Source organism: Eleutherodactylus coqui, chromosome 7, assembly GCF_035609145.1.
Source record: "Eleutherodactylus coqui strain aEleCoq1 chromosome 7, aEleCoq1.hap1, whole genome shotgun sequence".
NCBI lineage: Eukaryota > Metazoa > Chordata > Amphibia > Anura > Eleutherodactylidae > Eleutherodactylus > Eleutherodactylus coqui.
In genome coordinates, this window is record NC_089843.1 from 75,720,594 (window position 1) to 75,748,195 (window position 27,602).

Below are 27,602 nucleotides of genomic sequence, written 5' to 3' on the forward strand. Positions count from 1 at the left end.
GCGGGGCCACGCAGCGGCAGAAGCAGCGTCGCGCGGGGCCACGCAGCGGCAGAAGCAGCGTCGCGCGGGGCCACGCAGCGGCAGAAGCAGCGTCGCGCGGGGCCACGCAGCGGCAGAAGCAGCGTCGCGCGGGGCCACGCAGCGGCAGAAGCAGCGTCGCGCGGGGCCACGCAGCGGCAGAAGCAGCGTCACGCGGGGCCACGCAGCGGCAGAAGCAGCGGCACGCGGGGCCACGCAGCGGTAGAAGCAGCTATATGTAGTGTCAGGGCAACGCAGCAGCATGTGGGGTCATGCAGTGGTAGGAGCAACCGCACGTGGGCCGTGGGAACGCAGGGTAATGCAGTGGTAGGAGCAGCGGCACTCGGGGCCCTGGGCAATGCAGTGGTAGGGGCAGCCGCACGCAAGGCCCTGGGCAATGCAGTGGTAGGGGCAGCCGCACGCAAGGCCCTGGGCAATGCAGTGGTAGGGGCAGCCGCACGCAAGGCCCTGGGCAATGCAGTGGTAGGGGCAGCCGCCTGTGGGGCTGGGGCAACGCTGCAGTAGCAGCCGACTGTGGGGCTGGGGCAATGCTGCAGTAGCAGCCGCCTGTGGGGCTGGGGCAATGCTGCAGTAGCAGCCGCCTGTGGGGCTGGGGCAACGCTGCAGTAGCAGCCGCCTGTGGGGCTGGGGCAACGCTGCAGTAGCAGCCGCCTGTGGGGCTGGGGCAACGCTGCAGTAGCAGCCGCCTGTGGGGCTGGGGCAACGCTGCAGTAGCAGCCGCCTGTGGGGCTGGGGCAACGCTGCAGTAGCAGCCGCCTGTGGGGCTGGGGCAACGCTGTGGTGGCTGGGGCAAAGCTGCGGTAACAGTGACACGCGGACCGAGGGCGACACTAGTGTTTTAAACAGTGTGTCTTCGATCAGTTACCTGCTACAGATTTTGTATTGATGTGTACTAGACAACGTTTTTAGACTTCTCACCGCTTTTACAATTTACTGTGTTGTAACTTCAAGAAATATGGATTAAAATGATCTAGAACCGAATAAATCCTAATTGGACTTTTTCCTTACTAACAGATTTAGATGCAAGTTAATAAAATAGGAAATAACGGACCTTTTTATTATATTATAAAATGCATTTGTATGTTTTATTTCATTTGGATGGATTTCACTAGCAGCGAAGACAGTGTTAACAGTATCCCGTGGCCAATGAAGGATTTGGCCTTCCCAAAAAATGCCTGTAGCATTGTTATTTTGTCAACCAGTAGGTGTCACCCGGTAATCAGTCTCTCGGCAGGGTGCTGAGTCAACATTACTCACAAGTATTCTCACTTAGGAATGCAATCTAAATCCCCTGCTTTATATCTATAGCTCAGTCTGTGAGCATTTTACAGAAGCCGGGACTCCGGCAAAGCCCATTTACATAACAGAACGGTAATGCCGAGCTCATGAAATGCATAGTGTATATTAGTGGGAAAAGGCAAATTGTTTTACTGATGATTGAAATAGGCCGATATGATTGCAGCTGCCTCGTCTCCGAATGAGGGAAGAGAATGAATCAGCTGGAAAAAAAAAAAAAAAAAGCGAGGAGTTTGTCATTCTTGGCACAGTATAGATTTACAAAGATGAATGACTTTCCACCAACGTCACTGGCGTGCGGCTCTGTGGCATTGATAGGAATTTTGTAACTTTATCAGTTTACGTAGAGTTGGATTACGAGCGTTCAGCAGATCTGCCAGCTTCGTTACTATTGCAGGTTATTCATTGTAAGAGCCATTAATGAATTACCAGATCTTGCGTAAAATGACTTGGCCTGTCTTTGAAACTAGTACCACTGTTGTATTTGCTAGTCTTGTGACCGATGTTAATGGGTTTGCAGTCAAACTCAACCTCTATAGAATTTTCTACCCCCCCCCCCCCCCCTTCCATTTTTAGTTTGACTGCCAAGGCATTGCCTGGGGCCGAGAGTTGAAGGAGATGTAGTATAAGGGGGCAAAGTCATTGTGACCGATGCTGGGCCCCCATGGTTCCTTCAAGTAAGCATGACCTAAATAGATGTATTGGATAGTAGACATTCATTTCGCGTACATGTATCTTTTTTTTCCCTATTTTTCTTCTTGCATAGTTAATACCTCTAAATTACAGATTAGTGGCAGCACTTAGTTTATACTTGTTGGGAACATGCATGTGTAAGTGCTTGATCACACCCTGGGAAAATCATGCCTGCTGTTACCGGATCGGCGGTCTGGCTGGTGATGTGCTTCTTGCTAAAAAAAAATTATGTTGTTGCCCATAAGAAAGGGATTGGTAGTGGGAATCTATCTACAGACACCGCAATATTAGGAAGCTTGCAGGTAGAACCAACTGAAGGTTCACATCACCTCTTCTTCCCTTAAAGGGGTTTTTCCATGACTTAAAATTGATTCGCAGCCACTCTGTCCTTCCTGGTTGCTACTGACCAAGACATGTGACTGCTACAGACAATCACTGGTCACAACAGTGACCTTTATTACATGTGATTGGTTGCAGCAGTCATATGTCCTGGTCAGTAGCAACTAGGAAGGACAGAGTGGCTGTGAAGAAATTTTAAGTTGTGGGAAAACTCCCTTAAGTTGAAGGGTTTTTCAAGATTGACGCCATGGTGAAGTGAACCAACACTTCTATGAGATAGGGGATAACTCCCTCTTAGAGTTCCAGGTTTCTTTTCCTCCTAAAGTACTTTATACTTGATGTTTTATGCATTTAGACTCTGTTCACATCTGTGTTGCATAGTCCATCTAGAAAAAAAACAACTATAAATTATGATGGACACTCGATGGATCCCATCAGGGGCGTAACTATAGAGGATGCAGGGGATGCGGTTGCACCCGGGCCCAGGAGCCTTAGGGGGCCCATAAGTCCTCTCTTCTCCATATAGGTAACCCAGTACTATGAGAAAAGCATTATAGTTGGGGGCCCTGTTACAGGTTTTGCATCGGGGCCTAGAAGCTTACGCCTCTGGATCCTATTATAGTTAATAGGGTGGTCTGACGCCGTTCATGTCCACCATGTGATGAATCTATCTTTATCTTCCATTCTGCCCTTCTGTTCCCATGCCAGAATAGAAAAAATAATGCCTGACACAGAACTGAACCGAGTGAGGGCTCATGTACAGAGTCGGGATACATACCACTCTGCAAGGCCTTATATATTTTCATACGGCAGTGTATGCAGTTTTTTTTTCAGTGTAGACACTAAATTTTAAAAATTGCAGTATGGTCCATTGGATGCTGTTCCTCAAGCCACAATCTCCTCTAGAACCACTTTTTTATGGCTTTTTTTGGATAGGGATGAGAATGTGAGATTCAACATATCAAGGTTTCCAGCCATATGGTTCACATTAGGATTCCGTCCTATAGGCCAAAATGCACTTCTGAACACAAAAAATTGAAATTAAATTTGATTTTAGAGATATAACCGCAAGGTAGCCAAATTGTAGGACCAACTTTTGAATATGTGGAGCAGTAACATGCCTTAGGTATCCATTATAAAGAGCAAATATCCTCATTTCATATTTTTTCCCTCAATTGTAGCTTTGATCTGTATATCAATAACCTCAATGTGATCCATACATCTAACAGAATTCCTAAAATGCAAGAGTCACCATTTTATCTGCCCTTAACAGATGGTAATTGACGACTGTTGTTTTTGGTCTTCACAGTTTCTAGTTTATCTAGTCTACGAAGACAACATTGATTTCCAAATCTCCCTCATGTTTGGGCAGTCTCGGAAGAGACACACCGTGTAATGTGCAAATTAGAACATGAAGTGCTTTTGACTTTTCTCCACCCTTACTAGTGTATAGTTGTTGAGGTTATGGCCATCTTATGTGAAGTATCTATTCAGCCCTAGTATTGTTCTTGCAGTCAAGTGCATTTAGACCCAAATACAACTCATACCTTGTCGGCATCCAAGACCTAGTCAGTAGATGTTGACCTTATTGAAGGTTCAACAAGAAGGAGCATTCTAGCAGTGTCACCTTAATCCTGCTTGGTTAAGATCGTAGATTGTCTTGGGTTTACATTCGACATATCCTTTCAATTGTTAAGTGGTTAGGAGAGGTTATCTGGCCGGTTACTTAACAACTGAGTGTTTCATGTATGAGATAGTGTTATAAAACACTAGAACCTATCAAAAGCATTACAAGGGTGGACGTTATATGCAGTTTAATATCATATCTACAGATACACTAAATAACCAAGATACAGTAAGATTGGCTGTGGTAGGATATACGGTATGTAAACATCTCTAGTCCATGTGCCAAGTGTACCTTGTGCCCCTATTTGTTGCCTCGCTTATCAACTACTGTATAGACATAATAAGTTTACAGATTTGATATGAACAGAGGAGACCTTATTCTTCTGATCACCCGTTTTTAGTGAATTTATACCTGCTGGTCATACATACGCAATAGCAGAAAGATAAGAAATTGGAAGCACCTAATAGCTTATGGGGAGATTTACCAACATGGAAAATGACCTTCTGTTAATACAATCCTTCCATGTTTCATGAGAAAGTGGAGCTCATCACTCATGGGGTCTTAAGAGGGGTTGCCTGAGACTTTTGGGATGTTCACTATTCATGGCCTATTCTTAGGATAGCCACTTGGGATCCCCGCTGATCACTGGGGCTGTTGTCATTGCAAACAGTGCAGGAGGCAGATTGTGCTGTCTGTATTGCAGTGGCCCGGTTTGGTACTGCAGGCCAGCTCCCATTGAATTCAGTGGGAGCTGCACTTGTAGTAATAAATCGGGCCACTGCAGTGTTGACAGTGCTATTTTCAGCGCTGTTTGCAATGACAGTAGCCCCAGTGATCAGCAGGGATCCCAATCGGCTATCCTAAGGATAGGTCATCAATAGTGAACGTCCCAAAAGTCTCAGGCAACCCCTGTAAAGGGGTTGTTGGAGTTATGTAAAAGGGCATCTCAATGGTTCCTCCGTGGGAGCAGCTGATACTCGCCTCTCCCTATTCATCCACCGCCGGCAGCTCCGGGTCTCCCTGCTGATGTCATTTTTACAGGCTGGAGTCAGTCTGAGCTGTCTCCAAACAACCTGCTGCAGCCAATGACGTTGCTCAATAATAATCATTAAGTGCTGTCATTGGCTGCAGCAGCAGGTGTAAACAAACAGCCAGGACCTGAAGCTGCCGACGGGGGAACGAGAGGGGAGTGGGGAGAGGTGAATATCTGCTGCTTTGTAATTTTATACCATGGGGGACCCATTGAGATGTCCTTTACATAATTCGGGCAGCCCCTTTAAGTAACTTAGCAATCATAATTTCAATGGGACTCTTCCCTGTCACTGTCTGCCCTAACAGTGGGACCATATGCCATTTTTATCTAATTGGGATGTGGATAAAGGTTCTTATTGCCAAGCCATAAAAACAAATCTGTTAGTACTTAGCGTGGTCCTGTTGCCTTTTAGCACTACAGTATATTGTCCATCCCTACCTTAAGGCTTCCAGCACATGGCAGAGACGGATTCCACATGCGGAATTCGACCCACAGCAGCGTCCGCACGTACCTGCTTACTTTTGTTTTCATCTCTACTGCAGATGGTCCGCACAGCTCACCGTCGGCCTAAAGCTCCCATACACATAGGGGAAAAGTCAGACGAACCTGCTCTCTTATGTATTTTGGGCCCTTCTGACTCTTCTGTCAGGAGAAAGAAGGATCAAGAATGTTGAATTTCAGAGACCTGTTTTATTTTAAAGCAATATAGGCCACCAGCAAACTGAAAGCGCATGTGTATGAGGCTCTACAGCTTTTGGAGTTGTATGGGTATCTTTAGCCACAGATCTCAAACCTCAGGTTCCTAGAAAACTGATAGATATCTCTTATATTGTCCTAAATGGAAATGCCATCTGAATACACAGGGACCCTATGTAGCAAGTGAGTTGTGTGGGGCATCCTTGTACAACTACTCCCATACTGGGACAGGAAAACTGTTTTGGTCTCCTTCCAACCCTTGGCTTCTTTTACAGTAGAGAAGGGTTGTGTGACCCTCTGGCTGGTGTCCCACCTTCCTCTTTTGCTAACATTACATTGCGTGTGCGGAGAGAGGACTGTCAACAGGTTCACATGACCATTCATAGGGAAGGAGAATTTGGCCACCTAGGCCCATTCTTCCACGGGTACATGAGCAAATGTAAGATCTTCCTTCTTCTAGGGTCTACACGTCCTTCCGAGTGCACAATCTGTAAACCTTGCTTCATGTTTTGCAAGTTATTCTCATATTGTTCAACTTTATGAAAAAAGAATAGACACAACCATGTATATTTGAATGATATCACCCAAATAGCTATTTGATTGAAATTCAAATGGTATGAATTGTTTCATGTGTCTCAACTTTAGCGAGGACATTGTGCAATGCAGAGCTGTCTCTTGTAATGACGCTTCCCAGTGCCAGAAGCCATTTCAAATCACAGACTCTTCCTGTATTACAAAAGGAACGGGAAGGTACAGAAATCAAAGTGTGATTGCTTATACAATTTATACAGCAAATTGCTAGTCCTTCTTAGCTCTATAAAAGTGAGCAGGTAAAAACCCAACGCGGTCCCAAAGTCTCCCATTTATGAGATTATTAGCTTTTATAGGACAGGTTTAGGACACATACGGCACTGTAATTTCTACCACAATAAATAGCAAACAAAGCTAATGCTGACTCAAGTTGTCAAACTTTACAAGTATAATAAAACTTGCATGTAAATTTTGGAATGCAGGTATAATTAAGCTTAAAGGGAACCTGTCACAATCCCACAACATCATAAATTAAGTTATGGTGCCGTTAAGAGACATTTTTTATACTCGCCCGCTCCCACGATCCAGCGCTGTCACCCTCACGGCGCTGGAAAATCTGAGTCCTGTTCACACGCTTCTCCCATAGACTTGTATATGGCTCAAAAATCTACACGAAAAACTGTCATAAAAACCTTTGTGAAACCGTTGCTAACCAGAAGGGTGAAACATTTGTGATTGCTTAGTCTGTATTCGCCAATGTCTTGTTTCTAGGAGTTAAGCACCTTTTACATGTCACGATTATCGGGCAGAAACGTTCACCCAATCATTGGGCAATGTTTAGCCGGTTTCACGTGAGCATATTATGGGTGGATTTATACATCCATAATACAAGTGAGTGTCCCAGCCGACTTTGGGTTTCCCAGACCAAACTCAGGATATCTGCGTTCGGATGAGAACACAAGTCTAGATTTCGAATGCATAAGTGGTTGTGTATGAAACTGGCATAAAAATGGGCAGTAATCTGTGTAATTTAAAGAGGCATGGGCATGATTAGGGTATTGTCGACATTTCACCACTTAACTCCCATAACTCAACATAAGCAATGAATGCAGGACAATGTAAGTGGATTTAATTGGCCACAACAGATATTTTATTAAATAACAAGAAATCCATTAGAAAACACAGTAACCCCGTCCTCCTAATAATGGAAGACCCATCGCCAAACCACCATTAACAATTAAGGTTTAACATTCTGAGAGATACAATAATGGGGTGAGTTCTGGAAGCCCAAAATGTCTGGAGCTAATCTGCACCATCACAATGATATTACCTCTAGCCGATTAACAAGGGCTCAGAAGCAGAATAAACCACGAATGAACCATAGTCCAAAAACCATGCAAACTAATGCCAGATCCTAAATATTTTTCATAACTGCAGAGTCCATATCCTTCTGGATCCCTCCCCAAACACCAGAGCCTCCAACTCATAGGACTTCCCCATCGCCAGATTGCCATGATAAACCGTGCAACGTCAAGCTGGAGCAAAAAACTCCACTCCCAACTAGAACCCCCCAAGGGGTAACACAAAAATACACATACTATTAGGTAGGGAGGGTCGGTGGGAGATTGCTCCAAGGCAGACCTGAATTGCCTACCAACCTGCCTTTTTTCCGCCTTTTATAACCCACTAAACCCACTTTGCTCCCCTGACATCCTCATTAAGGCCTTCCTAGCCCAATTCTATACTGCACTCCCTCCAAATCTAGTCACGCAGGCCACTTTCTAGGCCCGAAGAATGGACTAACTTTTCTGAAAAGTGTTGTGGGTGTTCCTGACAAAAATGTTCTACAAATGGGGATTTACTTAGATGGGAACTATTATAGATGAACAAATCCATTTCTGGGAAAGCTGGGTGAACACCACTTCCTGTATAGAAAGCCTCCTCCACTACCTAGTAGAGCCCATACTTGCGCTTTATTACAACATGTATTTACATGGATAAATGTCTTGGTCCGGCTCTATTGACCGGAAATCTGAGCATCATAGGGATCCACGGTCAGGCCACGACAGTTGTCCATATTATAGGTACATAATGCACTAGTGTAAAACTGGCCTAACTCAGAGAGCACACCAACAATGTATCACACGGAGTAAAAAAAGGCACTCCGCTCTGCTACATCCATAAGTACTTCAGGTAAATGCTCCAGGCCCAGTGCTGCCCAAAGGAAGCTGAAAGACAGCCTTGTGCTTCTGTCCTTTCCCTGTGTCCGAGCTCTACAATCTTGAAATGGCTCCTTCTCTTGCTAATTGTCTTATACCAATAACTTTTGACATTGACTGCAACTTTTCCGTATGCCCTTGATCGAGTAAGCGGCGAAAGATTAGGCGCACAAAAAATGTACATATTAGTATGAGAAAGAATAAGACAATTACTCTGACAGCTCATATTGTATGATGGCTTATGTGGCTCGGTGCCATTTGTAATCACATGATCAAGGCACGGGAAGCGAAGTTACGATCCAGCTGCCCAGTCATACAGACATTCCATAGTGCTTGCCAAGAGTTCACCTGCTAAGGACAAGGTTTAAAGTACTCTATGTATTTCACAGAATGGTCAGCACAGGATTACAATTGTACTCTCAGCCCTTTTTTTCAAAAATATATTTTTTAACCTTCCCCGTGCTGTGAAAAACAAAGAGCAAAACAGAAGGAATTTCTTAGAAACCAATGCAAAGTCCCCCAGTACATGATGTACTTTGTAGTGTCACACCTCTAAATACAAACTACTGTCAGCTTCCACACTGACACTTAGAGATAAGCGGCTAGAGGATTGAAAAATGCAGCAGGCGCCTGTCCTATAGGTCATTCAAAATCCATTCCAGCCTTGGTACGATGCTCATTTGTCTTGGTGCTGTGTCTTACAATAAAGAAAACTTCTGTCTTAAGTCTCATTCACTTATGTCAGTCTCATTTCCGAAATAGAGGGAAACTTTTGACAAAGCATATTCCATGGTTACCTATGGAGCCATTTTTGTTTCCTTGGTGTCTGATTTGCATCTGGACATCACCGAGTTGGAGAGAAAAACTGCCCTAACCCTGCCATATCTTGTAGAATTGTCCTGCAAAACTGACCTCAAAAGGAACAGGAGGCAGGCCTATACAAATATGAATCCCAATGGGCATTTCCAAAAGGGGTAGTGGTTGCTCCTGAGATGGGGAATAAAGGGTTCTGCAAATGGAAAGTGTTCTATATGAACAAACCCTTATATTCCATTCTGAAAAAGCTAGGTAAAAACAAGTACAGCTGCCTTTACAACACCTGCTGTCATGTTGCTATATAGATTGCTACTCAAGAATGGTTGACGAGTCCTTAGGAGATCCACTAGTGCCAATGTTAGTAGCACGTCTGGTTCAGGTTTATGTGGGTCCTTGAGTGACAAAATGACAGTTAGCCCCTTGAGTCATTAATAGGCCCCACTGTGCTCCTTGATTCATTAAAAGGCCTTGCTTTACCCCTTGAGTCATTTATAGCCCTCATTGTACCCTTTTGAGTCATTTATAGGCCTCACTGTGCCCCTTGAGTTATTTGTAGGCCACACTGTGCCCCAACAATAACAACATAACCTCCATCACTCTTCCACAGCATTCTCTGTGTTCTGCCTTGGCCTCCTCTTGTCAGGATTGATATCACAGTGCTGCCCGAGTGACCGAGCAGACTCTGGCCAACGGAGCAGGAAGTTCTCGGCTTCCTACAGTGCCGCAGTCATAGTCAACTGTATGTATGTCTTTATTGATCTCAAAGAATGAGAACCAAATCAATCCCACGCCTGATTAGGTCTTCCAAGGCTCAGTGGGCCACGGCACCTGCATCGGTTTACTGGGCACTGACGCAAGCCCAGGTCAGTTTTCACCTAGGTTTACTGGTAACAGATAATCTGAATTTAAAGGCATGTCGGTTGTGCACATCCCTGTCACCTGGTCCCCTAAGTCTTAAAATAAAAAAACAACTCACCTTTTTTCACTCCCCCGTTCATCCTCCCCTGCCGGCTCCAGTCTCCGTTGTCTTTACAGGCAGTGGTAACATCCCATAAACCCATTGTAGCAGCCAATATTGGCTGCTGCAGCTTCTTTGTAGATGCGCTTAGCATCTAAAGTGACGTCACAATGGAAGCTGGAGCCGGACGATGAACAGGCGGAATGGGAAGAGGTGAATAGCCCCAGATTTTTTTTCTTTAGGGATGGACCACCTGGTGACAGTGGTGTCCTTATCTTGGACAACCCCTTTAAGAAGAATTTTCAATAACTTGTTACAGGATGACTAATCAAGGACTTATATCTTCTGCCAATCTTTATTTTAGGGGCAAATGCCCTTTAGGGCTTTTGACCTTTGCAGACTCAGGCTATAAACTACCAATAGCTGAAGCTATTTTGTCTAAAATTTGCAGTTTATGGTCATTGTGCTGTCTGTAGGAATAGAACAGCTGGAAATGGCATATTGTCAACTTGCCTCTAGTATTGAGCTATATTTCGTCCCGTAGTAAGTGGTAATGGGGATGTTTTGTTTTAAGGTAAAAAAAAGTTGGCAAACTAAATAATGGCCGTCACAATCACTTTATCACTTTAATTTGTCAGCAGAACATAATGTCATTTGTCATCAAAGCTAAACTCGCAGCATCATGGGTGGGTGGTGAATGCTTGTTGGCCGGCCAAGCTTGCATATACTGTATATAAGGTTTCAGGACGGGAGAATCGCAGACATCTTCCCCTGCAGGAGAAGAGAACGTTGAAAATAGCTCAGTGGAGTTCACTCAGTTCACAGCCTAGGCTTTTCTTTCAATAAGCTAATGTTATCAAACATGCACGGATAGGGTGACATTTACGCTTCAAAGGGAGATTCCGCTCTTTACTGATATTTAACACTGATGGTAGAAAAAAAAAACACGTAAAACATTAGAACTTTGGTTAAATGGGAAAAAACGCAAATATTTTTGGCTAAATACATTTTTTAAATTTCACTTTTATCAGGACTCAGGATAAGACACGGATTTCAGATTGCGAAGAACTTAGGAAATGCGTTTTCTTGTGGTCATTGTACATGTCTGTTACTATGTATGATCTCCCAGGGGTGTGGAAGACTACAGGGCTAGTTCTAGGGCTAATTCCTTTGTGACCTGGTCACACAAAAGAAAAGCTCTCCCACCTCCATTCATTCATGGAAGTCAATCACAATGACAGTACAATGCCATCACACTTACAGGGGCAGATTTATTAATGCCATACTTTCCAACTTTTTGAAATCTTCCGCTGGAAGAGAGGAAAGATTTCTATTGGACATATACATCCCCCCCCACCTCCTTTCCAAGGCCACTCCCCTTTGAATGTGTATATGAATGCCAGTCTGAAGATGCCAGATCGTGGTGCTACACGCCAATAATACAGTGTTTCCCAGAAAATAAGACCCTGTCTTATATTATTTTTTTAGTATAAGAGGCACAGGGTCATATACTCACCTAGCAGTCGCCATCCGGGTCCCTCCCACTGGCTTCCGCAGGCTTCCGTGTAGTCCTCAACGCCTTCAGAGCATCTCTTGCTGGGGACTAGAGATGAGCGAGCATACTCGGACACGCCCCTTTTTCACCCGAGCGCTGCGATTTTCGAGTACTTCCGTACTCGCGTGAAAAGATTCGGAGGGTGCCGTGGGTGAGTGGGGGGTTGCAGCGGAGAGTGGGGGGGAGAGGGAGAGAGAGAGGGCTCCCCCCTGTTCCCCGCTGCTACCCCCCGCTCTGCCACACCTCCCCGCGCCCCCCGAATCTTTTCACCCGAGTACGGAAGTACTCGAAAATCGCGGTGCTCGATCGAGTAATTACTCGAAACGAGTAGGTTCGCTCATCTCTACTGGGGACGGAGCTTGAATATCCCGCTTCCAGCAAGCGATTGCTCTGATTGGTCTACTGGCGCCGCCTCAGCCAATCACAGCCAGCGCTCAATGAACCAATCGCAACCATTCAGTGATGTAATTCAATGAATGGCTGTAATTGGTTCATTGAGTGCCGGCTCTGATTGGCTGAGGCAGCGCTCGTAAACCAATCGCACTAATCACTTGCTGGAGGCGGGATATTCAAGCCCGTCACCAGCAAGAGATGTTCCGTCTGCATTGAGGACTGCAGGAAAGTCTGCTGGAGCGCTGGTGACCAGCAGGAGGGACCTAGACGGCGCCTGCTAGGTGAGTATTGTTTTTTTTTTTTTTTTGGCAAACACCGGCCGATATACGCTCGTATAAATAAGCCCTGAGTCTGAATTGTGCCACATTTGGCTTAGTAAATCAACGGTATTGTGTTCAGAGAATGTATAGTACATGAATCTATACCATGTGTGAAACAGGATCTGTCGTAAGTGACCAAATGCTTAGTTGCCCATCGATAATATCATTTTTAATCTACAAAATATTCCTTATAACTATTGGAACTTGATGTAAAGCCATTGAGAAAGGTGGAGGCAATTGCACCCCCCATCTACATATGCAATGCCAATAGCGATGGGGGTTATCTCATGCGCATCTCATGTTGGGTGAACTGATAGAATCGGAGAGGACTCTCAAACTAAATCCATCTCATGACCCACATAGATTAGTTTAGAAACCTTCGAAACTTTAGAGCTCAGTAACCTGTGTTTGAATGTATGAAAAAAAGTTTTTGTATCCAGTGTCCCTTTAAGGAGGAGGGAACTGTAAGCAAACAGACAATCTTGATGAACTGGTTGGTATCTGTCATCGACATTCTGTATTTCTATTAGCTTTCATAATGCAGAGTTAGCCTCCTGTAGTGGTTCAAGTCATTAAAATCTCATGAGTCTTGGAGTCACTCAGGTCTGCCAGCACCTGTCATCAAAACACACTGGCCCCGTAGTTCTTAATTAAACTTACAGATGTGTATCTGCTCAGCCGTAGTGAGCTGCAATACTTTACTGGGAGAACCCGTGCACGGCCAAATTCTGCCGTGTTGACGGGCAACATAATGGGCCTGCTGTCACTGGACACTTAGAACTTGACACTGGATCCATGCGGGTTATCTACTATTATCTAATACATATCTGTAACTCTACGGAAAGTTCTGATATTATGTGCTCAGGATAACTAAGCCTAAAGTCCAGTCACCGATCCGATTTTAGGCCCATTTTCTCGTAACATTTTTTTGACCAAGAAGTTGGATATCACAAATACAACATATGCCATAAATTTTAGAACATGTTCTTCTGTACATTTTTGCTTCTTTACAGTTAACTCAATGGAATTGGGCTCTTTTTGGACGAGCCAATTATCGTTTGAACGAGTGACGTCATCGCTAGCACGTTCGCTCTCGTGCACTCTGTTTAGGCAGGCAGATACATCGTTGGCTTGTTTAAAGGAGAAATCATTCAGTCTTTCACATTCATTATATAAGTGAATGAGACGGACTGAATGATTGCAGCTTACAACGAACGATAAGGGGACGAGCCAACGATGATGTATGTCTGCACAGAATGAACGATTGTCGTTGGTCATTCGGTCGTTCACTTTTAGATCAAGTGAATTTCATTCACTTTCGCTCGTTTGAACGATTTTTAGATCGATATTGGTTCCATCTAAAAGTGCCTCCACATAACAAATGGATGCAATATATTACAAAGAGTGACGGACACAACAGTCCTACCCAAGTATATACATGAAAATGCAAATCTTATCTCCATATTACTGTGTACCTGAGTGACAGCGAACGTTCCTTGGTATCAGCCTAGTCAGGCAGTTCTCAGAGAACAGATATTTTACAATGAGATTACTGATTAGTAGTCTAGACAAAAGTCTAGCCTCAATGAATTATTTCCTGCTTATATAGCATCAACATATTCCACAGCGCTGTTAGACATTATCATCATTCCCATCCTTACTTGAGCTGACATGTCTTCTATACTGAGAGCATAAATATGTATAAGGCTACATTGAAAGGATTTTTGGGGATTCCAACATTGATGAGCTATCTTAAAGGGTTTTTCGACTCTAAACTTTTGATGACTTAATCCCAAGATAGCTCATTAATGATTGATCATTGGGTCAGCCATTCAGAATCGCCGATCAGTTGATTGAAGTGACAACGGCGCTCGAGTTATTGCCCATACCAGGCAGAGTGCCGTACATTGTATAGCAGCTATGCCTGGTATTGCAGCTCCATTCTACTCACTTGAAAGGGACTGAACTGTTCCCAGGCCATGTGAATAATGAACGTGACGTCACTGACCTGATAAGAGACTGTGGCACCACAACCTCTTCAATCAGCTGATCCATAGTGATCTCAAGCGGCAGACCCCTGCCGGTTAACTATTGATGACCTTAGGTTTAGCTCTGGAAAACCCTTTTAAGATAGTTCATCAGTATCCATTTAGTGGGGGTCTGCTGTTCAGGTTCCCCATTGATCCGTTGTTTGAAGAGACCGGTCTCTGCTCAGGCCAGAGGGGTCACATTCATTCATAATGTGGCATGAGAGCAGCTCAGTCCCATTCAAGTGAATGGGATTGAGCTGCTATGCCTTGCACCACTGCTACAAAATGTACACCACTGTGCCTGGGATGCAGTGAAGATACCGCAGCATTCATCCAAGCACCGCTTCAAAGAGCTGACTGGAGGATGTCCTGAGTAACGAACTGCCACTGATTAAATAGTGATGATCTATCATAAGGATAGGTCATCAATATCCAAGTCCCTGAAAATCCCTTTAACATCTCTTTTAAGAGTCTCTGTTTTAGGTATTTATAATATTTGAGCATCATTTAGCGCTATCCTTTGTGGTCAAATGAAGTGAACCTCAACGAACCCCATTACTAGCCAGTAGGGTCCATTTGGCACGGTTTGAGTCCATCATATAGGAAAAACTGCAAGTAAGCATAGCCTATGAGATTAGCACTAGAGATGAGCGAGCATACTCGCTAAGGACAATTACTCGCTTGAGCATTGTCCTTAGCGAGTATCTCCCCGCTCGGAAGAATAGGTTCGGCTGCCGGTGCGGGTGAGAGGTGAGTTGCGGCAGTGAGCAGGGGGAAGCGGGGGGGGGGGGGGGGGGGGAGAGAGGGAGAGAGAGATCTCCCCTTTGTTCCTCCCCGCTCTCCCTCCCCACCCGCCACCGGCAGCCGAATCTTTTCTTCCGAGCGGGGAGATACTCGCTAAGGGCAATACTCGATCGAGTAATTGCCCTTAGCGAGTATGCTTGCTCATCTCTAATTAGCACCTCATTTTACTGTATCGTTTTTTTAACAAGTTGCCCCTTTCTAATCCGACATCCTCGGTACTGGATTTTTAAAAATGCTTAAAACATCAGATGACATTTTTCTTTACATCAAGATGATCTATAGAGCCTGAGACTAATTATAACTAATGTCATATCTTCTTAGAATTCTTATTCTTGTGCAGAACTTTGTGTGTCCAGACCCTGATCTGTTCCTTGTAGCAGATGATAAGGTGCTTTCTTTTGGTTTGTGCCTCTCACGATCTGCAGCTTGGGGCAGGCGACCCCTTTAATCACTTCACGATCTGGGATTTTTCAGACAGAGCCACGATGTCTAAAAGGAGTTGCAAACACAAGGCTATTTTAGAAGAACACTTTGAAATCGATAAGGCCGTTACATGTGGTCTCAGGAATTTCTGCACGGCCTGAAGCGTGCACCATACGTACATTTATAGCTGGATCGCAGTAGTAATGGAAAAACATGACCTTACAGGACTGCCGGATTTCTTTCCCAAATGTGTTTATATGTATATTGCCTATTAAAGGGGTTAAGGTCTGTGATTGGCTGCAGCAGCCTGTGACGTCCCTGACTACAGCTTGCAAACACTACAGATGAGTTCTGCTTTAGCTTGTGCTGTGCTGTCAGAGTGGATCATGAACAGTATGAATTAAGGTACCTTTATACTGGGCGATTATCACCCAAATTAGCTCTGGAAACAGAATTTGAGCAATAATCGTCCGGTGTACATGCAGCTGCCAAGAAAGCTCCCGCCTGTCGGGAAAACTAAAAATCAAGCGACTGTCGGGACATGTAAACAGGAATCGCTCAATCTTAGAGTGATTTCCGTTTACCGTGAATGGAGGCGGATGGCCGGACCGATCCTCAGAACAGCGGGGATCGGTCCGGCCATCCTCCTCCATTCATTTGAACAGCTATCACTCCTTTGTAAAGCTCAAGAGTGCTGGTTGGGTGGTGGTCACTGGGACGGCTGTTGGGCACTAAGCAGTCCACATACAGCCTGTGTAACATTACCTTTACTTTACAACAAGTTTTATTGCCTTATGATAACGTTTTTTAATGGGTTAACTTTTTTTGCGCTGTGCTATTAAGTACCATTTGTTCCATCCGTACGTCAGAGGGCTGCAGTGCTGGACAGTGCAGAGATGTCAGTCTGGGAGAGTCAAGATCAGCAAGTTGCAGTAAAATGGGAGGGGCTTTTCTAATGGGTGTGGCTTATATAAGAGGGTGAGCGATGCCTCGTTTACATGGCCTGATTTTTATGCTTGCTGAACACATTCCATGGTTGAAAACGCAAGAAAATCCGCAGTTGATGACAAAATCAACATCTATGCTGCGTCCTGCGGACACTTCCGTCCCGTGTGAACCGTCCCTAACTATCCTACTTTTCACAGTAAATCTGGCCGTTCTAGCATTCTGTCCAGGAAGCTCTGGATGAACAATGCGACATGTACTGTATTTCTGAACCCATTTTTAATAGGAGATAGATACAGGGGGTGGACAAAAATATGGAAACACTGTACAAAATGTGTGCCTTAAAATTGTTCTCTACATGTCTTATTGAAACGTGATTTATTTAATTAATTTAAGTGAAGGTAATATAATAGAGGTGCTGCCGGGCAATAGTGAACATCTGCCCAAGCAGCAAGCTTCCATCAGTCAGGGGTTGGAGTCACTGTTACCATCTGGCTCCCCAAACCACCCAGAGCAGGGCAAGAGGCGAAATAAACACAAATGTGGTGGCAAAGCTCTCAGCCAAACAGGGGTCAAAAGGGCAGCTCAGTGCTAACGGTTAACATCCCATGCATTTCATATGGTGTTTCCATATTTTTGTCCACCACCTGTGGGTAGATAGATAGATCTGAGAATTCAGAGTTCTTCATGCAGCATAAATGTTGCATTTCCTACAAGTTTTACAAAACACATGATCGCACTCCTTTGGTTGCCATGGTTACAGTACCTACCAGTAACATTAAAATGTCAGCGTTTTAGAATTATATGGTACAGCTTTATCACTGATCCTATAATTTGTCTGTATGTGTTGTCATACCAAGCTGAAAGTAGAAATATCTAAGTTTGTATACTATTAATGCCGTCTGAGCTATTCCAAGATTGGTGCCGGATAATTTATAGAGCATCAGGAATTCGGAAAAGTCTTCAAAATGTTTTTTTCTTCTTGTGCATCATTTAGAGAAAAGTTTTAGCAGCTGGGAGATGTAATAAAGAGATATATAACAAGTCTTGACCTGCACTGCAGATGTTCTTAAACATCTGTTAACTGAAATTTTCGCATCCTCATTAACTTCTATGGGGATTTTTGGTGTGCAAATAGGCAGGAAAATAGAGCATGTCAACTAATCCATTGAAATCAATATGTTCTATTCATGCGTGTTGCGTGCGCAAAAACATGGGCCCGCACGGATTGTGTCTGTGCCCCCTGCCGGTGACCCTGCGTACCTATCTTTTCTTCTGTACTATGGATGGGCCACCGGGGCACATGCGCAGTAAAGATTTCCCCGCACCAGCGCTAGGTAATGACGTGGATCCCGCGGCCTTTCCGTAACGATGATTCTATTGACACAGGAGTGGAAACCAGTTGTGGTCTGCGCTCGCGGATTAAAAATCACAGCATGCGCTATTTCATTGAAGTCAATGTAAGCTGTCCAATCCACAGCCCGTTTGCAGTCATCATTGCGGAAAGGCTGCAAGATCCGCATCATCATCTAGCGATGGCGTGGGGAAATTTATACTGCGTATGTGCCACGGTGGCCCGTTCACATGATAGAAGGAAAGATAGGTAAGCAGGGTGGTCGGGAGGGAGTGTGGGCGGATGTTTACATGGCAGATTCCATTGCAGCAGACAGCCATGGCTATACTGCCGCAGTTTTTGCCATGAATCCACATGTAGATTTAGCCTTGTCAGTAGGCTAATTCCACCATGTTTTTGCGCAGGTTGCCATCAAGAAGTGACCTGCTACTTCGCCATGCACATTTTGCCACAGAACCACACGCAGATGTTGCCTATTGACAGGGTTAAATCTGCAAGTGGTTCTGTGGCAAAAACCACAGCAGAATAGTCACAGATTTCGGCTGTGGTTTTACAGGTAGAGTCCGCTTGAAAATTTCTGTGGCAGATTCCACAGTGTGAATATGGCCTTAGACAGTGGGGCATATTTACTTAGATTAGTGGCTCATACGCCACTTTTTAATACAATTGTCACATCTGGTGGCACCACTTCCTGGCATACATTATAGTAAATCTCATGGGCTGTGCAAGTCACGCCCACTAAAGCTAGGCCCTGCCCACTTTTTGAAAAAGAGGCTGGGCCAAAGTATAAAAGTTGCAATTTTGACGAGTGTGCTACAATTGTGACTTATATATTGCAGAAACTAACCCTTTGCAATCCAATTTTGGATTCAGGGTTTCCTAGGGGGCTTTCTCTTTCTGCCATTATACAATGATGCCATCTGCTGGCTAGAGCCAGTACTGCGGTATGTGACATGCCGGAGAGGCCCCCGACAACAGAGCGGCCAGTAATATACAGTAAGAATACCCTGCTGGACGTCTTCCGATATCGGAGCTGTACAGCCTTCAAATCAGAATGTCTTTAGATGTCAGACAGTGGATTGGAAAGGGTTAAACACACGGAGGCCATTGAATCCTTTAGGCTCTGTATTATGGACCTGTAGGCACTCTGTATATTTTCCACTTATTGCCATTACGATCTTATCATAGGGGAGGATATTTTTGGACCATGTTATGTCATATTTTTATGGAATTGAAGGGCTAAAAAAGACACTGTCTTTTTTTCATGCGTTTTATGTACTGACTTCGGAAGTCTTTCCGGGTCTGACCCTGCGTCTCTGGACCCAAACTCGGAGCATCATATGCGGTTAGGCCAGGACACACGTCCGAAGTCCATACAGAAAATCGATGAAACAAAACACGGTATGGTTAGCCCCTCACCCAATCCAACCCTTATGGAAACCAAAAGCATATGAATGTACAGCACACCCATCATAGGCTCTGTACCATGAGGCTGACCAGAACCAGAGTACACTAGTGTATCTAAGACTTAATACAAAGTATTATCAATTCCATCCCAAAAATGACCAATTCAGCTCTGCTACATCTGTCATTAATGGGTTAAAGACGTTTGTTTAAAAAGGACGAAAAATAAAATAAAAAGTAAATAAATAAACCCTGATTTATTTACAATACTAAAAAGGTTGAGGAAATTCTATTTCACCTCCCCACTGCGCGGCTACAGTCTGTGTTATATTTGACCTTTTCTTTCAAAATGCCCTTTTCATTTCTTTTTTTTTCCATATGTATATATATATGGAGATAAAAAAAAGTTTTTGAATTAAAATGGGATGAATCAGCCCCAACAGCAACACAAAGTCTGCCAAAAAGGTGGACAAGATAACGAGAATGTAGCGACGTGAATCAGAGCTGCTATAAAAAGCTCAGCAATTACCAAAAAAGGAAGCATATGGCGGTTATCTACTCTGACGGGGGCGAACAAGTTTTCTAGTATTTAAGATAATTCTCTAGTGCTTGCTATTTAAAGTCTATGGGTAAGCTTCCATAAGAGCCTTTTACCAAGGCCTCTGTTTAACCGTGCCACACAAACTAAGCCAATAATCCGTCTGACTTCCATATTACAAGAAACAGATCCACTAATAATTGTTAACACAGACATTTGTGTCAAGATGTGCAGCAAGCAGGAACCCCGAGTGTTACTGTACACCTCCAATGCTTTGGGGAATTACATTGTGTGTGATCATCATTGTGTAATAGAACCTCCTACACATATAATCTCCCCTGTCCTGATAGTTTGTTACATTTTACCTGCATTGATACAATGTATCAGCCTGCACTGCAGACTGTTTATCCCACAGATTGTCTTAAGGTGCTTTTAGATGAAACTACTTTTATTCAAAACATCGTTTAAAGGAGGTAAAGTGAACGATAATCGTTCGGTCCAAACGTGATCCAACAACGAACTAATTGTTCACTCTTAGGCCTCATGTCCACGGGGACAGATCCGCAGCGGGTCACCCGCACGCGTGATCCGCGCCCCATAGGGATGCATTGGACACCCGCAGGTAGTTAAATACGTGCGGATGTCATTTTCCCTTGAGGCGCGGATTGCGTGTGCGGGAAAACACCCGCAGCTTGCTCCATTTTTAGTGCCGGTCTCCTGCGGTGACACCTCCCGCAGGCTTCTATTGAAGCCTATGGAAGCCGTCCGGATCCGCAGCACACCCGCAGCTGAATTCCTGCTCTCCGGCACGGGAGAGCAGGAGTTAAAAAAAAAAAGAGTGCACGGCGCATGCGCATGGCACGCTGCTGGCTTGCTGAGCACATCCGCCGGGCCGAAGAAAGAAGATCCGGCCGCGACGGAGGGCAGATCCGCAGCGTCCGGACAGGTAAGTAATTCTTTTTAGCCTCATGTCCCCGGGAAAGGAGGGACCTGCTGTGGGATTCTGCATGAAGAATCCGCGGCGGCCCTGATTTTTCCCGTGGACATGAGGCCTTAGTACTTCGTTCATTTTATGCAGGTGTACAAATAATCGTTGCCTCGTTCACTAATCTTTCTATTTAAACAGCGCTCAATCAGTCCTCATTCACTAATACAGCGAATGTGAACAATTCTGAACGATTTCTCATTTGAACGAGCCGCCAATGTACCTGCCTGTCTACACAGAATGCGCGGGCGAACGATCTAGCGATGACGTCATTTACTTGTTCAAACTAGGCTCATCTAAAAAGCCCTTTAGGCTGATTTTCACACCTGCGTTAGGATCCGTTCAGGGTTTCCTTCTCTCTGCTGTATTTTTGTAGGAGAGAAATTGAGACAAAATGGAAAAAAAAAAACTGATCCAGATTTTTTTCCTTTTAAATTCAATGGGGTTTAAAAAAAAAAAAAAAAAAAAGGAAAGGTTTCAGTACGCTTGCCTTACGTTTTCAATGTTGCAGTCTGCAGTCTGCAGTGTTATTTTTATTATTTTAGGTTTCTGTTACTTTTTAAAAAAAACAAAAACAGAAACCTAACAGAATGGAAGCCTTTCGTTTTTTTTGATACCCCATTGAAATCAATATGAAAAACAAATTATGCGCTTTTTTCTGTTTTAAGTTCGGTTTCTCTCCTCCAAAAATGGAGCAGAAAGGCAAGAACCCCGAACTGAACCCAAATGCAGATGTGAAAGTTGTGTCCTCCTCTGCCTTCCCGCAAATGTAATACATTTTGCACCCATATTATGGATGAATGTCCTGGCCAGACCGCGGGTCTACCGATCTGAGCTCACAGGATCATAGGGAGCCCATATTACACTTGTTTCATCATTCTCATGGGAATTATATGCTGCGGTGGAAAATCCATAGCAAATCTACTAAAAATCTGCAGTGGGAAAAAATGCACCAAATGGTGCTGTTCTTGTCACAGATCTTCTACGGATTTGCAACACATTCCATTCTGTACATACAGGGTGATATCCATGGGGAGAATCTGCAGCCAATGATCAACAGTCTGTGGATTTAAAACCCACACTGCATGTCAATTCCATACCACACGGATAATCTCATCCACATGGCGTGTAGTGTAAGGGCTGATTCAGATGGGCATATGATGTGTGTGTGTGCTGTCCGTTTATTTCACCCATTATAGCCCATGAGGCTAGTTAGACAACTGATCCTTCACACGGAATGATGGTCCATTTGAAAGAAATCACAGCCAGTCTAATTTTCGTTGGTTTTCATGGATGGGAATGACATATTCAATGTGTTGAATCCGTATTACGGATCCGTAATATAGATGCGTTACAATGAGCTCATCTGAAACTGAAAATCTGTGGGCAGAGCTAAGTTCCCGCCCTCTCCCCACCCCTTGTCCATAGCCATCAATGGGAGGAGACAAGACAGGACAGTGCTTAGCTCCGCCCCATCCACTCCCATTACAAAGAACCAGCGGGGAGGGGAGCAGAGGGGAGCCTGCGATGGGGAGGGAGGGAAAAGGGGTGACGGCATGGTGACCTCAGTGCATATGCGCCGGGACCCATGCCGTCTGAACGTTTGATTTGTGCGCCCGTTCACCAGTTTTCTCTCTCCTAGCGTAGCATATATCGGCCGCCGTTTTCACGATATACGCTCGTGGAAAAAGAGCCCTAACATACAGGAGATGTAATTCCGCACCTCACGTCTGCGGGAAGGAATGCAAGACGTTCCTCAAGACTTTCCACAAAATGAAATCTGCAGTTAAAAACGCAACAAAATCTGCATTAGGTGACAAAATCCACATTGGCGCTGCAACCTGCAGACAATTCGAGGAAACATACTTTAAAATGTTGAGCTGGGCCCCTTTGCATGTGCACAGGTTTTATGTATGATATGAAGACCACTGACCTAACCCCTGAACTTCGATCATAATGGAACTCTACAATGATCTTCAATTGGTTGCTTATGGTGTCCTTCTAAATTGGATTAATACTCTAGGGAACTGTATGGTCTCCATTCACTAATATAGATAGATAGATAGATAGATAGATAGATAGATAGATAGATAGATAGATAGATAGATAGATATGATAGATATGATAGATATGATAGACAGATATGAGATAGATAGATAGATAGATAGATAGATAGGAGATAGATAGACCCCTAAGAGATCTGAGAATAAAATACATTTCGTGTAACTGTAAGTTGCCCAAACTGGGAGGTTCAAGTGTCACTCCACCACCACCCATAGACCTTATAGTGATTGATCATCGTACCCTGAAGCTTACAGCATCATCATTACCACTACACTAACCTGCCACTATGGAATCAAACTACAAATAATCCCTTCTGTCTTGGTCACAAATAGTTTTTTACAATAGAAGCGAAATCTACAATTAGTAAGTTGGCGTTTTATCTGCACAATGCCGCAGATCAGGTTTGGGAGGCCGGGTAAACTTTGTAACACTGCAAAACTGGTTGTAAGTATGTGACAATCTGCAATAAATTCCTCCATGTAAATTCATGCCTGAAGGTCACTCCAAGGCTTATAAATTGAAATATTATGCTCTATAAACTGATTCCGCTAAGTCTAACATTCTGCTAAGCAGAAAAGAGAATTCCATGCTGGCGGTGTATAAAGCAGCACAAAGTCCAAAATATAGAAACCCCGTTTTATGTTGATCTCAATTCAGTCTAGATTTACTATTTTATAAGTAGCAACTAATATGTCCGCCTTTACAGCTCCCACAGGGGTGTTCACGCAGCTTTCCCAGAATCCTGAACGGCTAATCTGCTTAGTTATGCATTGAATCACTTTCATATTGCTGCATAAGGCACAGGCAAGTGCGATGTAGATCTGTGAAAAAATACATTGCAGTACATGCGTCTTTCGCGTGAAAAAAAAATCACATGTGCTACCAATAGTTTAAATGGTAAAAAAAACGCATAATACTCATATGCAAATCGCATGGCATACAAGTGCTTCCATAGGAAATAATGGGCAATTCTTTAACAAGAATTGCCCAAAACTAGGATATGCTGCAATTTTTTTGCTCCCAGACTATCATTGGTCCAAAAGAAAAATCACTTATGTTAAATAATGCCTTGAAATCAATGGGTTTTTGTCACCTGCAAGTTGTATCCTTCCCGCAGTCTGACAGAACTCAGGCGTGAAAAGTGTTTGCGTGAATACACCATAAGGGCTTATTCACACGGGTTTCCACACTCTGTCCGATATACGCTGCCCCTCTGATGTATTGGTTTACAATGCATCAGTGCACAGGGGTGTATCTCCGCAGCGTCCGGCGCTGCAACTGCATTGACTCCTATGGGAGCCAATGACAGCTGCAGGAGAAGAGAGGTGGGAGGGAGTTTAGCAGTGTGACTGCTATACCCCACCCCTTCTCTTCTCCTCTCCACCCCTTGCTGCTGTTTGCAATGGGAGGGGCAGGATGGGGGTGGAGCTAAGCTCAGCACACTAGCTCCCGTCCCGCCTCCTCCTCTTGCCATCAAGTGGGGGAAGACAGCCCTTCCCTCCCGCTCGACGGCTCTCTATGTATACGCCGCCCCGTGCATCAAACGGTTGCGTATATATCGGCCGGACATTTTCACGGCCGGCCGATATACGCTCGTGTGAATAGGCCCTAACTTGGAAGACTTGTCATTCATGTGAAAGCTCAGTGACAACCTATGTGTATCATTGATTATCACCTGAGATATAACGGCTATTATTTTGGGGGGCAAAAGAAAAAAACTAATTTTTCTATCTCTGCCGCCTTCATCTGATTGTGGGTCACACTCTGGAGGTCTCCTCTGTGTATTGCAGCCACTTCCATGCAGTGCAGCCTCCTGTCTGATACTTATCAGCCATCATCTTGAGAGGAAAATATTTTGATTTCACTTTCAAATCAATCGCATGATGCATCAGCACAGCATTAGTCAAGGCTATACCATTTCTGCCTTCCGGGGGGACAGTTTAATTATTTGTATGAAAGTTCTGTGGTAGATCCATGTAACAACATCACACAAACTAAGAAACTATCTAGTAAAAGAATCCATAACCCCAAGTAGATGTTAGCTTGTCAGAATTGAGATTACATGACCATCTGGGGAAAAAGAGGCTGAAAGATTCAGACAGAAAAAATTAAGGTACCCCACTTATATTTACTGGGGGGCTAGCTATATAATGAATGATTTTTTTTTAAAAAAATCACCGGAGTGGCCCTTTAACAACAATGAAAAATGATTCAAGAACCAAACAGTTGCAATACCACACACAGCCCATGGTCAAAAGTGGCGCTGTTGGAAGAAAGTAGCTAAAAGTATCACACTATGGCTACATTTACACAAGTATTTTAGTTCCATTGAAGACAGCAGGAACAATTCTTCATAAGCTGAAGATACAACATTGTGAATGTATCCTGACACAACAGCCTGCTATACCCAATATATATACCTTCATTAATAGTTTTACAAAGTCAAGTTCTTGTGTTACCGGGACATCCTCCCCCTAGTGATCTCAATCTGGTACAAATCATCTTGGCTACAGGTAATGCATTTATTTACTAATCAGCAAATTACTTTACTCAGTCAGTAAATGTTAAGGTCTAAAGACTGATAAGATCATTTGCTTTCAGGTGTTTTCTCAATATTGTTCTCAGCATCAAGTAGAAATTGAAAAGAGTGACCTTTTGATACTGACTTAAATTGACTGCATTTCTAAAGATTCAGTGGTTTCAATTACCATAAATTTTTCATATTGGGCCTACAACCAATGCTCGGGCTCCAGAAGAACAGTATCTTATCGTCGCCTTGTTAATGCAGTCAGCCCGGTGATAGCTCGCTCCTAGATTCTTTTTAGAATCAAAGCATGGTGTCAAGGACATGAAAGATATGAGGTTTACACAAATACAATCTAATCGTTAATTGATTTCACAAATGTGAATTGCGCTTGTGATCATGGGGCGGAATATTTCTCTAGCGATTTGACTTCTTTGTGACTCATGGAGATGAAAGTCCAGTTTTGCAACTTCTATAGTACTTGTTGCGCTCTCTTCTGATTTTCCTAGAAAGTGTTCAGTTAAGCTGTTTATTGAAGTGTCCATCATAAAATAAACTTGTTATAGACAACCAGGATGAAGCCGTCAGTCAAGTGATCACCTCACATAGTATTAGTAATTAAGTGGGGTTCATTATACATTCTAAGACTATAAAAGGGCTGTGTATGACTTTAAAGGGAGGTACAATGAAACAATCTTTATTATAAGTGATGAGTGAACTTTTGAAGCTTGGTTCGAATTAGTTTGAACCGTACTCCAAGTTCACCAAAACCCCTAATGTAGAACACTGCCGAAGAGCCATAAAAGCCCTGTACGACACACACCCAGAGTGTTATACAGGGCTCTTATGGCTCTTTGATGGTGTTATATACCAGGTTCAGGACTAGTGTTGGGTGAATGGAACCATTAGAACCCTGTGTCAGGTAGAGCTTTGCTAAAAGCTTGGTTCGAGTTCATGCCAAACTCAACTTTTAGCAGAGTTCGACTTAAAAAAGGTTGTTCGCTCAATCAACACTGTTTATTCTACATTTTTTTTTTTAATTTTATGAAGACAATTTCAGGAAAGGTTTGGCCAGTGGAGGCTTCTATACATTAAAGTATTTCCAATAACTAAAGGACACAATTACACTCACCAGATGCTAAAATTAATATATAGATTCTGTTCCTCCAATCTATGAAATTCCTTCGCCAGTCAACAACATTTATGTAGCTGGACATAGATATAATGGTATAAGATGCAAATTAAAGGGACTGGCTTACAAATATTTTTTTTTTTTTGTAAATAGCTAATCAGTGCGGGTACAACATCTCAAACCCTCAATAATCCCAGGAAGCCACATCTAGTCAAATCATGGATGAGCTGGCTTTGACAGGAACAGAGCTGCTCTTTAAGACTAAAGGTTCTTTTACATGGAGCAGTTTGCTCCAGTAGATGAGCTCTAATAAATTAGATTTGGGCAGCACAGGGTTAGCCTTGCCGCGCTGCGGTCTTGGGTTCAAATCCCACCAGGGGCAATATCTGCATGGATTTTGTATGTTCTCCCCATTTTTGTGTCGGTTTACCCTACACACCAAAGACATACTAATAGGGAACTTAGACTGTGAGCCCCAATGGGGACATTAAGTGATGCACAACATTGTGGAATATATAAGTACTATATAAATGTGTAAAATAAATACATCTACCAGGTCTTTACACAACACGATTCAAATTCGGTTACAGGATGAACAATTGCTAATATGATCGTTCCCGCCAATAGAGCTGTCTCATTGGCTACAAGTCTCCATTTACATGGAGAGATTACAGTCCAACCTGTATTTCTTTAGTGGTCATTTGCACTTATTGGACCGCGTAAAAGGCCCTTAACTCTCCTTTCTGGCTTAGAAAAATGAGTGCAGTGTGGACTCTCCTATATACATAATGTCCCAAAAGGGCATATGTAATGAGTTTGTAGACAGGAGACAATCCCTTTTGAATGTTTGATTTGTTTGCAGGACTCAGATGTCTCTGACAGAT

At 43.7% G+C, this 27,602-nt stretch overlaps 1 protein-coding gene across 1 annotated transcript in view; it reads left to right on the top strand.

The window, feature by feature from the left end:
* PPARGC1A (PPARG coactivator 1 alpha) overlaps positions 1-27,602 on the top strand; it is a 130,210-nt gene that overhangs the window by 8,419 nt on the left and 94,189 nt on the right. The window lies entirely within an intron of this gene.